A 12489-nucleotide genomic window follows, 5' to 3' on the forward strand; every position below is an offset into this window, starting at 1 on the left:
GAAGCAAACTGGTGTGTGTGTGTGTATATGTATATGTATGTATGTATATATATATATATATATATATATATAGTAGCCAGTTCTATGGCGAGGTCAATGAGGCCTGCTACTTAGGCCCAAAACTAGAGGGGGTGTCAATTTTGGCCCATTTTTTTTTCTTATCTTTTTTCTAAAGTGACTTTTTTCTCTTCCTCTGCCTTCGCTGCCTTTTTGTCCTTTGTTTTCTCCTCCTTAGTCGGTGCTGTCGGGTGGAGTGGCATTAGACTTCTCCACCACAACCTCCTCTACAGGCGATGACTCCTCATCTACATACCACACTTTAGTTTTGTTAACCCCAAAAAATATTGTCAACAGATGCCGGACCCACCCACGCACACGTGAGCGAAGGTCTTACACGCTAAGATGCATGGACGGTCTAGAACGAACTGATCAAGGGCGTGGGAGTAGCTCAACAACGCGGGACGAGAACGTTCGGAGTCCAACGGGATGTTCTTAATCCGATTGTACAATAATTATCAATTGGTGCTCATGGATGTGCATGTAAATATGTATGAACTCGTATTGTGTTGTAAAGTAATATGAAAGAGAGAATAAAGTGTGATTTCTTGTATTGATGCTTGCATTAGTTCTTCAATGTTACATAAGGAAAGTATTTATAATGGTACATGTGAAATGGCAGCAATTGGATGAGGTGGTACGTGGCCTCATCTCTTTAATCCAAACATCCAATTCTAGGCATCATCCTTGACTTACTAGCTTGCTGCGCATTTATTGCTTATGCAGAACCCCCATGTTAATGACAAGACTTGACATGTATACTTATGACAAACGTTCCATCAATCATTCTAACAAAATCTTTATGTAGAAGATCTCTTGGGAGAAGTGATTATGGAAGACGTTCCTCCATGGTTCGGAGGCTTCTGCCACTCACATAGTACTTCTGCTTTATGGCTTCAGCTATCTTCATAGGCCTCGGCATATGGGCCTCAGCCATACATGCCACCTCGGCTAGAGCGCCACGTAGTTCGGATTGAGTGAGCCATAGACCCAAGTAGGTTGGCCAAGTATGACAACACGTAACAATAGTCCCCCAAATCTAAGTATAGATATTTATGTAATGCGTGGACTTTAATGAAGTAAAGCCAGTGGGTTGGGTAAAATTTGAAAGAATTTTTTGAACCATAAATAATAGTCCCCCAAGTCCAAGTATAGATATTTATATCATGGTTGGAGTTAGGAATGTGTTGTTGCAGGTGAATGATGAAGAAGCCGAGGTGGTGGCATGAAGTGAATGTGCAAGGCTTGGGAGAGCTGAAAGATGGAGATGAGCCAAGGTGGTTGGGGAGACCAAACCTATGAGGCTTGATGGCTGAATGTTGAAGTTGAAGCCGAGGTGGTTGGGGAGACCGAACTTGCGAGGTTTGATGGCTGAATGTTGAAGGTGAAGTCGAGGTGGTTGGGGAGACCGAACCTTCGAGGCTTGATAGCTGAATGTTGAAGGTGAAGTCGAGGTGGTTGGGAAATCGAACATGCGAGATTTGATGGCTGAATGTTGAAGATGAAGCCGAGGTGGTTGGAAAATCGAACCTGCGAGGCTTAATGGTTGAATATTGAAGATGAAGCAGAGCTTCGTTGACAATAATTGTTCCTTGGCAGTTGTGCCAATGATTTAATGTTTTGCGCATGTTTTCTAGAAAATGTGGCTGAACCGTTGCAACTTCCAAGGCGCCTGCTGCCGCCGAATTAAAATCGTAATTAGTAGAATAGCTAGAGCTTCTAAAAGCAGACGCATAGGTTGAGGTGCGTGGGAGACACACTTAAATCTGAGGCGTAGGTTTGAAAAATCGTTTGAATTCTATGCCTCGAATTTGATTTAAAATGAAGGGTTCAGATTGAATGAGTTTCGATCTGACGGTGGGGGTTCGTCCTGGCCCTTTATAAAAGGCGAGAGAACTCCCTTTTTCTGGATTTTCCAACACTTGTAATCTGATTTCTTCTCTTAGAACTTAAACATTCCGACGTTGAGGCTGTTCGTTCACTGCTTTTCCGGCACATTTTGTTCGCGTAGTTTTCAGTAGGTATTTTTCACAGAAAATTCTCCTTTTACTGCGTTCTTAGTCATTTCTAAGATGGAGTCGACTTCGGGTAAGGAGTTGGTCACTGTAGCGTCCTTAGGCCATGGGGTCAGTCATAGGGGGGATTCCGAGATGGATATGTATGCTATGACTGAGGAGCCAATAGACTATAGTGAAGAGTAGAGGGCGTCTAGGGTGCCTTCAAATATGACAGGGAAGAGGTTGGGGGAGATTAGGGAGAGGTACTGTGTGTCTTACTATGTGGAAACGTTAGTTCCCAAAACCCATGAGCGGGCCTGTTATCCGAGGCCGGGCTGTGTGGCAGTAAGTGAATACCTGTTTAAGACAGGTATGCGTCTTCCTCTGCACCCCTTCTTTAGGCCGGTGCTGAGGAACTTCATGCTGTCGCCGACCCAGGTTCTGCCAAACGGGTGGAGGTCGTTGGTCGACTCGTACTTCCTGTGGAAGGAAGTATCACTTGGGGAGGACATGCCTCTCCACGTCTTCATGACCCTATTCCAGCTTAGGGTAATAGGGAAGGAGTCGAAGGGGTGGCATTACCTAAGTCCTTGGGGGGCTCATGCACCATTTGTGGTGAGACTGCCTTCTTCCATCAAGGGGTGGAAGGAGTCATGGTTCTGGGCGAAGCAGGTGGCAGGCAGTGGAGGGGCACAAAACCCTGGCTTGCACAGTACCTACCCGTACTACGAAACTCGTGAGCCTCCCAGCCCAAGTTTGTAATCTGTATTAAAAATTTTATTTCTCAACTGTTGGAGCGTCCTTTGCAGATAGTAGTACGAGGTTCGAGCTGAGCAGGGAGGAGTTTGAGGTGATAGAGGACATCTACAAGAGACCTCTAAAGATTCGCCACTTCGACCACCTCATCGATAGAAGTCGCTATTTCCTCGACTTTGAGCTAATGGCCTCCCAAGGTACGAAGCTCCCACACTTGTATATTTTTGTGTTTTCATTTTGATACTGACAAGCTGTGTTCTGCAGACAAGTTTAAGAGGAAGGAGTACCCAGCTCCTGCCATGGCGTCCATACTTAAGGCAACCTCTACTGTGAAGACGAGGCCCCTGAAGCCGAGGTCAATTGGCGCCAAAGAGGTCCCAGGTAGAGTGGAGCATCTCTCTAAGGACAACACATCACGGGCTTCCGAAGAGGGGACCCCCCAGAGGCCCGAGAAGTACAAGGAGCCTCGGGGGAAGAAGAAAGTCCCTGAGGAACCAAAGAAGAGGAAACTGGTGCACATCTCCAGCTCGTCTGGCAAATTTGGGAGTTCTGTGTCCCAAGGCAAAGAAGTCGGACCGCCGAAGCTACTGGAAGCCGCCTTGAAAGCGGTTAAGATTGAAATGGTTAGGCATGCCGAGGCTGAAGAGGAGAGGGAGGAGGCTGCAAGGAGGCAAGCTGAGGTGGTCGAGGAGAAGGCTGCCAAACAGAAGCCTGCTCGAGTGCAAGGAAAGTCTCCGAACTTCCTTGCCGGCAAGGAGGAGCCTCTAGCCCCAGCTTTGGTGGAGGCCTTGCCGCCTGAGATCCGAAGCGCCACTGAATGTTTTTATAAATTCTGGATGGATCGGTAGCAGCTGCACGCCTTCGCCTTTGATGCCACGGACTTGACAAGGGCTCTTGTGAGCCAAAGTGTTAGGACCTTTGGCGTCGCAGTGGAGTGTAGGAAGGCCCTCACTGACTTTCAGACGAAGACACGGTCCTCTGAGAGGAAGGCTGCCTCCCTTGTAGAGGAGTTGAAGGCAGCTAAGGTCGAGGTTGAAGAAGCTAGGGCCCAAAAGCTTGAAAAATCGGCCAAGTTAGAATCTGCCTTAGCTCAGATAGAGGCATTGAAGATGGAGGTACATGAGTCCTAGTGCGAGGTTGCCTTCTTGACTAAGAAGGTGAAGGTTTCCAATGACCACCAGAAGGTGATAGCCGAAGCTTTGGAGAAGGCTAACAGGGAGCTGGCAGGGGCCCAAGATTCATACAAGTATATCGAGGGCCAAATTAAGTGGTACGTCGATGACGCGACCCATGCTAGGGAGGAAGCCCAAAATGCAAGGGAGGAGGTAGTGAAAGACTACATCGCCAACTTCCACAATACCGAGGAGTACCAGAGCTTCAGCACTTACTGGAGGAACTTTGCTTATTCCGAAATGATGGAGCGGGCTGAAGAGTTGTATCCCAATCAGGATCTGTTGCAACTTAGGTCGGAGTTTGTGGACGAAGTGCCTCAAACCTCAGCTGTTGAAGTGGTGGGAGATGAAGTAGCAGGGGCAGAAAAAGCAAATTCTGATGCTCAAGCTGCAGAAGTCCCAGCTGCTGAGGTACCTCCATCATCTTCCCAGGCTTAGGATAGTTTTCTTTTTAGTTACCCATGATGTATTGGCCCCAGGCCCCCTTTTGTAATATCAGATGAAAATCAATATAATCTCTTTTTCATTCAATGTTGTTTCTTTTTCTCAAGTGCGTTGGCCTCGTTAAGTAATTGAACGTAATATTGATTGAAGAACTAAATAACTTTAACTAGGTATCCTAACTTCAATCACTTAACAGATAAATTGTATGCAAGCCTCACGAGTTATGACCAATATTGGACTTAAGCAAATAAATTGTACTTAAACTTAATAACTGTAACCTGAGGAGATCCTAAAAATAAATCGTTGCAGCCGAACTGGGAATATTACTCTAATTCAAGTGTATGAGTCTCGAAGTTCAAGCGAGGTGGCCAAGAGATGGGACGCTGGCCTCTCTTTCGAGGTGAAAACGCTTCCCAACATGGTGGATGGTGCAGCCATGTTGAGGCTTCTTCCCTTGGCGTTCAGCCTCGCCAAAGAGAGGCATGTGTATGCGCCTCAAAGTTCAAGCGAGGTGGCCCAGAGATGGGACGCTGGCCTCTCCTCCGAGGTGACGACGCTTCCCAACATGGTGGATGGTGCAGCCATGTTGGGGCTTCTCCCCAACATGGTGGACCGATGGGTTATGATTTGGCCTATTTCGATGTCCCAAACCCCGGCCTCGACCTCTCCCCCTACGGGATCCTTATGGGGTTTCCGTCTGTTGGGTGTCAATAATTGGGTTGATATCCTCATATGTCAAGGTAGGAACCGCGTTCAAAGTGGTGGTGGCAAGTGCTTGGCCAGAACTCTCATTTCCAGCCTGGTTCATTTGGTAGTCCATCAGGTGGGAGGTCGGCCCTCTAGCACGTTGCCTTTGAGGAGTGGGAGGCCCCTACTTGCCCTGTTTCTATGCTCAATCAATTCTTCATTGATGATTTCCCGCCTCATCATCTCGAGTAGGGTGTCATAGGTGGTGGGATCTTGATTTTGCACGTCCCTCCAGAATAGGGTATTTATGTTCAGACCTTCCCTTAATGCGGATAGCACCTCATGATCGGTGACTTGCACGCAATACGTCATCTCATCGGTGAAGCGTGATAGGAAGCTCTTTAGGGACTCCCCATGTGTTTGTCTCATGTCTTGGAGATGTTGGATGGGGGCATCTCCTTCTTTGCTTACCGCGAACCTCTTCAAGAATGTTGTTTTGAACTCGGGCCAACTTCTTATGCTCCCAGGCGGTAACCTACTATACCAAATTTCGATCGCTCCACTAAGTGTTAATTGGAAAGCTCTACACTTCACAGTTGGGGTGGCGCCCCTTAAGCTCATGTGATTTTGATAAGCATTCAGGTGTTTCTTTGGGTCGCCTCTTCCGTCATCTTTGGTATCTTTGGCATTACATTGTGGCTTGGAACCTAGGCACTCCTTAGTTCCCTTGAGAACGGCAAATTCTCATCGTCATCGTCCAAGTCACAGGACCTCTGCTATTCATCTGAATCGTATTCATCGGCCTCATGCCGTGATTGTTGGTAGGAGGTTTCGGGACAGTTCCTAGCTTCTTCTTCCCTCCTCTGGTGCCTATCTCTAGGCAAAGCAATACGGGGGGGAGGGGGGCATTTTCATGCCTTTCTTCCGACTACTGGGGCATTGGAGATGGAGGCGATGGCCTTGTCCAAGGCTGGTGAGTCTGTTGTTGCCTAAGCCTCAGTTCAGCGGGGCTAATTCTATCAAATACACTACCTGCCCTCCTATATCTTAACTCCTGCTCATACGGAGGTGGGAAGTTATCATGGTTCAATGGGACCTCGGTAGGTCGGCCAGAAGCGTAGTTGGAGGAAACATCAACTTCCACTTCCCTTTCTAGTGGGCTTCCACCTCAGCTATAGTCCGGCGAGGCAGATCTATGACTTTGAATTTCATTTTCTTGCTGGTAGTGCCCTTGAGGGACGTATGGAGGAATGGGGAAGCCTCCCTGGCCCTGCATTTGGGCCATGAGTTCTCTCATAGCCAAGTTTTGGCTAGCAATATCCCTCATGTTGACCGCCATGACAGCCATTTCTCTTGACAGTCGTGCCGTCGCCCGCATTCCACCTCTTCTTTGGTGGTGGTGGAATCTTTGCCGAGCTGCTGGGGCAGCGGGTGGAAGAGGCACATTTGCGTTTTCTCTTATCCTCCTAAGGGGTGTGTCTTCGTTTGAACTCATTGTCTTTTTGTCTGACTCTTCAGATTTTGCTAAGTTGTGGGGCTTCCTCTTATTCTTTTTTCAAGAACAAATCCTTTTTCAAGGGGGATGCCCAAATGCTCTTCAATAAACTTTCACCACAAGATTTTTCATGGTTATGGTATGGTTTCCTACAGACGGCGTCAATCTGTTGACCCCAAAAAATGTTGCCAACAGATGCCGGACCACCCGTGCACACGTGAGTGAAGGTCCTACACACTAAGACGCGTTGACGGTCTAGAACGAATGGATCAGGGGCATGGGAGTTGCCCAACAACGCGAAACAAGAACGTTCGGAGTCCGGCGGGATGTTCTTAATCCGATTGTACAATAATTACCAATCAGTGCTCATGAATGTGCATGTAAATATGTATGAACTCGTATTGTGTTGTAAAGCAGTATGAAATTCTTGTATTGATTCTTGCATTAGTTCTTCAATATTACACAAGGGAAGTATTTATAGTGTTACATGTGAAATGGCAACCATTGGATGAGGTCGCACGTGTCATCATCTCTTTAATCCAAACATCCAATCCTAGGCATCATCATTAACTTACTAGTTTACTGTGCATTTATTGCTTATACAGAACCTCCATGCTAATGACAAGACCTGACATGTACACTTATGACAAACGTTCCATCAATCATTCTAACAAGATATTTATGTAAAAGATCTCTTGGGAGAAGTGATTATGGAAGACGTTCCTCCATGGTTTGGAAGCTTCTGCCACTCACGTAATACTTCTGCTTTAGGGCTTCAGCTATCTTCACAGGCCTCGGCATGAAGGGCCTCGGCCATACATGCCACCTCGACTAGAGCGCTACGTGGTTCAGATTGAGTGGGCCATAGACCCAAGTAGGTTGGCCAAGTATGACAACACGTAACAAGTTTTGTTACAGAAAAGGGAAAAAAGGTGAAGTCTTTACACTTGCTGGAGGAAATAATATTTGGAAAATAGTCTAGGCACATGTTTGGTTTTGATTAAAATTTGATTTTAATTTAAGTCAAAGTCAAACAATCCATATTAACTATATCTTTCATGGGTCCCACAACTTTTCAACCACACATATTTCAAAAACTTCTATCACAATCTATTAAAAAATCTAATTTTAATCTCCGCCAAACACCCTCTAGATTTTTTGGTATAATTATTAACGCGAACTAAATGTAGATGGATTTAATAGCAAACAAAAATTCTAGAGGGAAGATATTTTAGAATGGTCTTTGGGAAATTGAATGTTTATGAGTTGGGTGTTGGAACGGACACAATGATTAGAGCTTTTGATTTTGAATTATTTGTAGATCATGTGATCGAAGGGATAGAAATATTAGGGTTTGATTTCCAATTAATTTTGAATTTTGTTGAAGTTCAGTTCATGCGTTATTGCTCAACTCTCTAAATAAATGGTTATGTGATTGAGGAATGGGAATGCCTATCACAAGTTTAATATTGAGTAATACTTGTTGAATCCGGAATTCCTTACGTCTATTAATTGTGTTTTAATATTTCTCTTAGTTTGATTCAATTTTTTTCTGGCAGGTTACTGTTAGTGTTTTGTATTATTAACTTACTAAATTATATCGATTGTGGGGGCAATAGCAAGTAATGTGGGAGCTGCCAGACTTGCACAAAAGGTGGTACATGCTCATCCAGGGGCGGACCCAGACACTTCGAACTGTAGGGTCAAAAAAATTTATTTTTCAAACGACGTATCATGAATAAAAAGAAAAAATAGGTTGTTTGCTGTTCATGTTCGGTGTTTGCACTTTGGGAAGAAATCGGTGAATTATACGATATATCTATGAACTAAATAATGGATATGGACCATGTGATATGGATATAGATTTAGGATTTGGACTTTTTGGGGCAGAAAATTAAGTTTTCAGCCAAAAAAAAAAAAAAATCGTGACGTCATTTGACCCCATGTGGGTCCGCCCCTGTGCTTATCTGGTGGTGGAATTCAGTAAGTTCGATTCCAAAAAATCATTGTACTTTCTAAGTTTTGAAAATAGTTAAATAGGATTTTTGATTTCGTAGGATTTCTAATGAAATTGCAATTTGCAATAGGATTTTAAATTTATGATGAATAGATTAATGCAATAGAATTGTATATTTGTATTGGTGTTTGATGCTAAATTTTTATTTCAGGCTTGTGAGTTGTGATTATGGAATTCTCAAGAGTATGATTCTATAATTTTAGTCGAAATTCTACTTCTCGGGTAAGCAATGATGTGCCATAACTTGTTATTGAATATTTGTTTGTTGTTTTAATGTTATGTTTTAAATTAGTAATAAGTTGCGTAATAAATCGTTGAATTTTGCATTTATGTTATTTTTTGGGGCCTAATTTATGAATTTCGTCTCGCTCCCCAACAATCACAGGACTGACCATTGGAGTGTGCATGTTTTGAGTAGAAGCAAACACAAGTTTTAGAGTGTGAATATGTGTGTATAGAGATAGATATGCTTTATATATGGTGTAACTTAAATAGGGGTTGTTCGACAAAAACTTTTGATGAAAGTTTGAACAGATTTGACAAAAATTGATGAAATTTATGATTGAAAAATTGATATTCCATTAAATGAGTGTTTAAAATTATTTATTGACTTTAACCTCAACTTCTAGCAACTTTTAAGCTATCCCCAACAAGCACTTGATTGAAGGTAAGGATAAGCATTTGATAGGAACGTTCCACCAATTTATAGTGACACGTAACATGATTTTAATTTGGTATTTAATAGATATCCCTTTTTCACATTGCAGTCGTGTCAATGAGCCCCACGATTAGGTGACAAATAAGTCTTCTAAAGCAAACCCTTGGTTTCTTTCTATCTTTCCCTTTTTGGTGGATGGTAAAGTCAGGTTTGGCCCATTTTTGGTAGGTTCACGAACCTACATTATCATCATTCTAAACTGTAAAACTGTGATCTCTCCTACACAATACGGCTTGTATGTATCGCTATATCTTGTTGGATGCTTTTAAAAAAGTTCGAATGAATCAATGTTTTGTATATTGATCGACTATAAGTATCGATTTGAGATTTGTTGTCCAAAATTAGCTATCCATCAAATAATTCATTGACATGTTATTTTAAATTAACATATCCAATTTTCTCTCATTACCACTTGTGCTAAAATATATGTGTAAGATGATTTGTCAATGAATTATTAATAGACAACAAATTCAACAGCCAATTTTAGACGGCATATCTTAACACATAATTATCTATAATGACTTTGAGTGTGCATTGATTGTGGGAATTTGTTGGGTCTAGAGTTCATGAGCCCATAAAAGATAAGTAGGCCGAAGTGGGTCTAGATATCTCAAAAAGTGGAAATTACACCTAGGACTGTTTTGCAAGTTTGTATTTCATAAATAAGATTGTAAGTTTCATATTTCATAATTCAGGTTATAATTAATTATTTAATATTTATGTATAAATATGTTAATAAAAATCAGTCAAAAGTAATTATACTCGCTCTCCCCGCTCTCTCTCTCTCCCTCTCATATCTCATCTCTCTCCACTCTCTTTCTCAGCGTCCTAATTCAACATCCCTATCACGACGACGAAGACGATTCCACATACCAACTGAGTTCTGGAGAGAATCAAATTGTTGGCAAGGGTTCGATGAGAAAGTCATCACCTCCATCGCCTCAATAAATCCGCCATCAAAGTATGGGCAAACTAGGTTATTTTTCGGTTAGCAACGTCGTGCGAAACAGTGATGCAGTTGCTTTAGTACCATCATATCCATTCCTTTTTTTCCCCTTTTTCCTGAGTTTGATTTCTTTGAAATGGATGCTACGGAGTTATTGTTATGGTGGTAGTAGTGGTCGATGGTTTTTGAGTTTTTGTAGAAGTTTGGGGTATGATGGTGCTGTGGTATGTGGTGCAATGGTGTTGTGATGTGCGGCGTGGTGTGGTTGTGGTACATTGTGTGGTGCAATGGTGGTCTTTGTAGTTGGTGGTGAGTGTGTTGGTGATGATAGTGCATGTGGTGGTGGTGGTAGAGGAGAAAAGAGTGGGGTGCGATAAGGTGAGATGAGGAATTTTTGTGATCAATTATTTGGGAGACTATGACTAATAAAATAGTTAATTTGATCAATAAATAATATGTAAATGATAAAATAGATAATTTGTAACCAATAAATAATAGGTGATTTAAAAATGTGAGGTTGTGACTAAATTTGTAATCGTGATTAACAATTCGCCAAGTTATGACAATTAATTTAATAACTTATGACGGTGAAATAAATTATGACCTATAAAATTTATTATTTGTGATCGCGAAATAATTTATGACTTATTAATTTGATAGTTTGTAACTAATAAATAAATTGTAACGACTAAAATTTGTGATTCAGAAATAAATTACCTCTAAAAATTTTTATTTGTGACCAAAAAATAATGCGTTACAAATAAATTTGATAATTTGTGAGCAATAAATAAGTTGTGACCTAAAAGTGTGTAAATGTGACCAATAAAAATTATGATTTGTGACCAATAAATAATATGTGATCTATAAAATTTATGATTTGTGACTATGACGTCTGTAATTGTGACTAGTATATAACTGTGACATTAAATTGTATAATATTGTGATCATAATTTATTTAATTAATAAAATATTTTTAATAAATTAATAAAATTTAATTAGAACCTAATTTTTGAAATAATAAAACTAATTTCTTAATTTTGAAATTGTGTTTTGCAACGATCTTATATTTGTATTGTTCCCATATCAAAATCATAACTAGGCAGGATAAGGAATTTTATGCCGTCTCTTGGAGTTGCCAAATGCTTAAACAATCGGAGGGGTTGTGACGACTCTCCCAACAACCTAGATTTTGTGAGAATCGCAAAGTTGGAAGGACTCATTTGGAGACACATTTTTGGACTATAGAAGTCTCCATCTTTCATTTATTCATGGTTGTTGGTTCATCTCCTCTAACAAATTCTGTCGAAACTATCACATAACAATTTTTTCAAAAAGAATTAAAATAAGCCTTGGACTTGACACAGATTAATCCGTGCCGAACCAAGGTAACCCAGCAAGACCAATACTATTTCGAGGTCATCAACACATTTTATCACTTGTCACCTTTTTATTTTCAAGTTAAGAAAGTTCTCTTATCACATCAGCAATGAGAAATTTTTAGCATACTCTCGTGTCACGTGGAGCAACAGATCAGAGCTGAGATAAGGACTTAATCTAATAACCCCAAGTTCTCCCATCGCCACATAATCATACACCCGCCCAGTCTTAGTGCGTGATTGTGGGTTGGAATTCAGGCAGGCACGCTCGAAATCAAAACATAGTAAACAAAAAATTAAATAATTCCCAAACTGAAAAGACCCCACTTTTATGGCATTCTTAAAACCTTTCCACCAGTACACCACCTGACCACCATCCTTTTCTTCACATTAGCTTTCTCCTTGTAAAATTTGTAAACCTTTACAATCCAACTGGGATCTTTTCTTTTCTGTTTATTTGATTTTTTTTTGGCAAATTTCTGCTGAATTTTGATCAAATAATCATGGAGGAACGTGAGTTGTGTAAGTAGAGTGTAATTTGATCGATATTGACCATTCTTCAATGGTGGAGTTTCAATGTCACTGTTATAATCATGAACAAATGGATCTTTCAGGTCTGTATCTATTTACACAGATACAGTCATTTATGCATGTTTTAAATTCTATGCAAATTTTTTTTCCTGGGTTTGTTTCTTTTGTTAAAATTGTTGTTTTCATAATCAGATTTTATTAATTGTTAGCTAGAATCATGTTCATTATTGGATTATCTTCGTGGTATTTCCACAGGTAGATGGAGGAAAAAGAAATATATATATATATATATA

At 41.3% G+C, this 12489-nt stretch overlaps 1 pseudogene; it reads left to right on the forward strand.

Moving 5' to 3' along the window:
• The first annotated feature begins 12154 nt into the window (after positions 1-12154).
• LOC111397461 overlaps positions 12155-12489 on the forward strand; it is a 2200-nt pseudogene continuing 1865 nt past the window's right edge.

The sequence above is a fragment of the Olea europaea genome, chromosome 7 (genome assembly GCF_002742605.1).
Source record: "Olea europaea var. sylvestris chromosome 7, O_europaea_v1, whole genome shotgun sequence".
Classification (NCBI taxonomy): Eukaryota; Viridiplantae; Streptophyta; class Magnoliopsida; order Lamiales; family Oleaceae; genus Olea; species Olea europaea.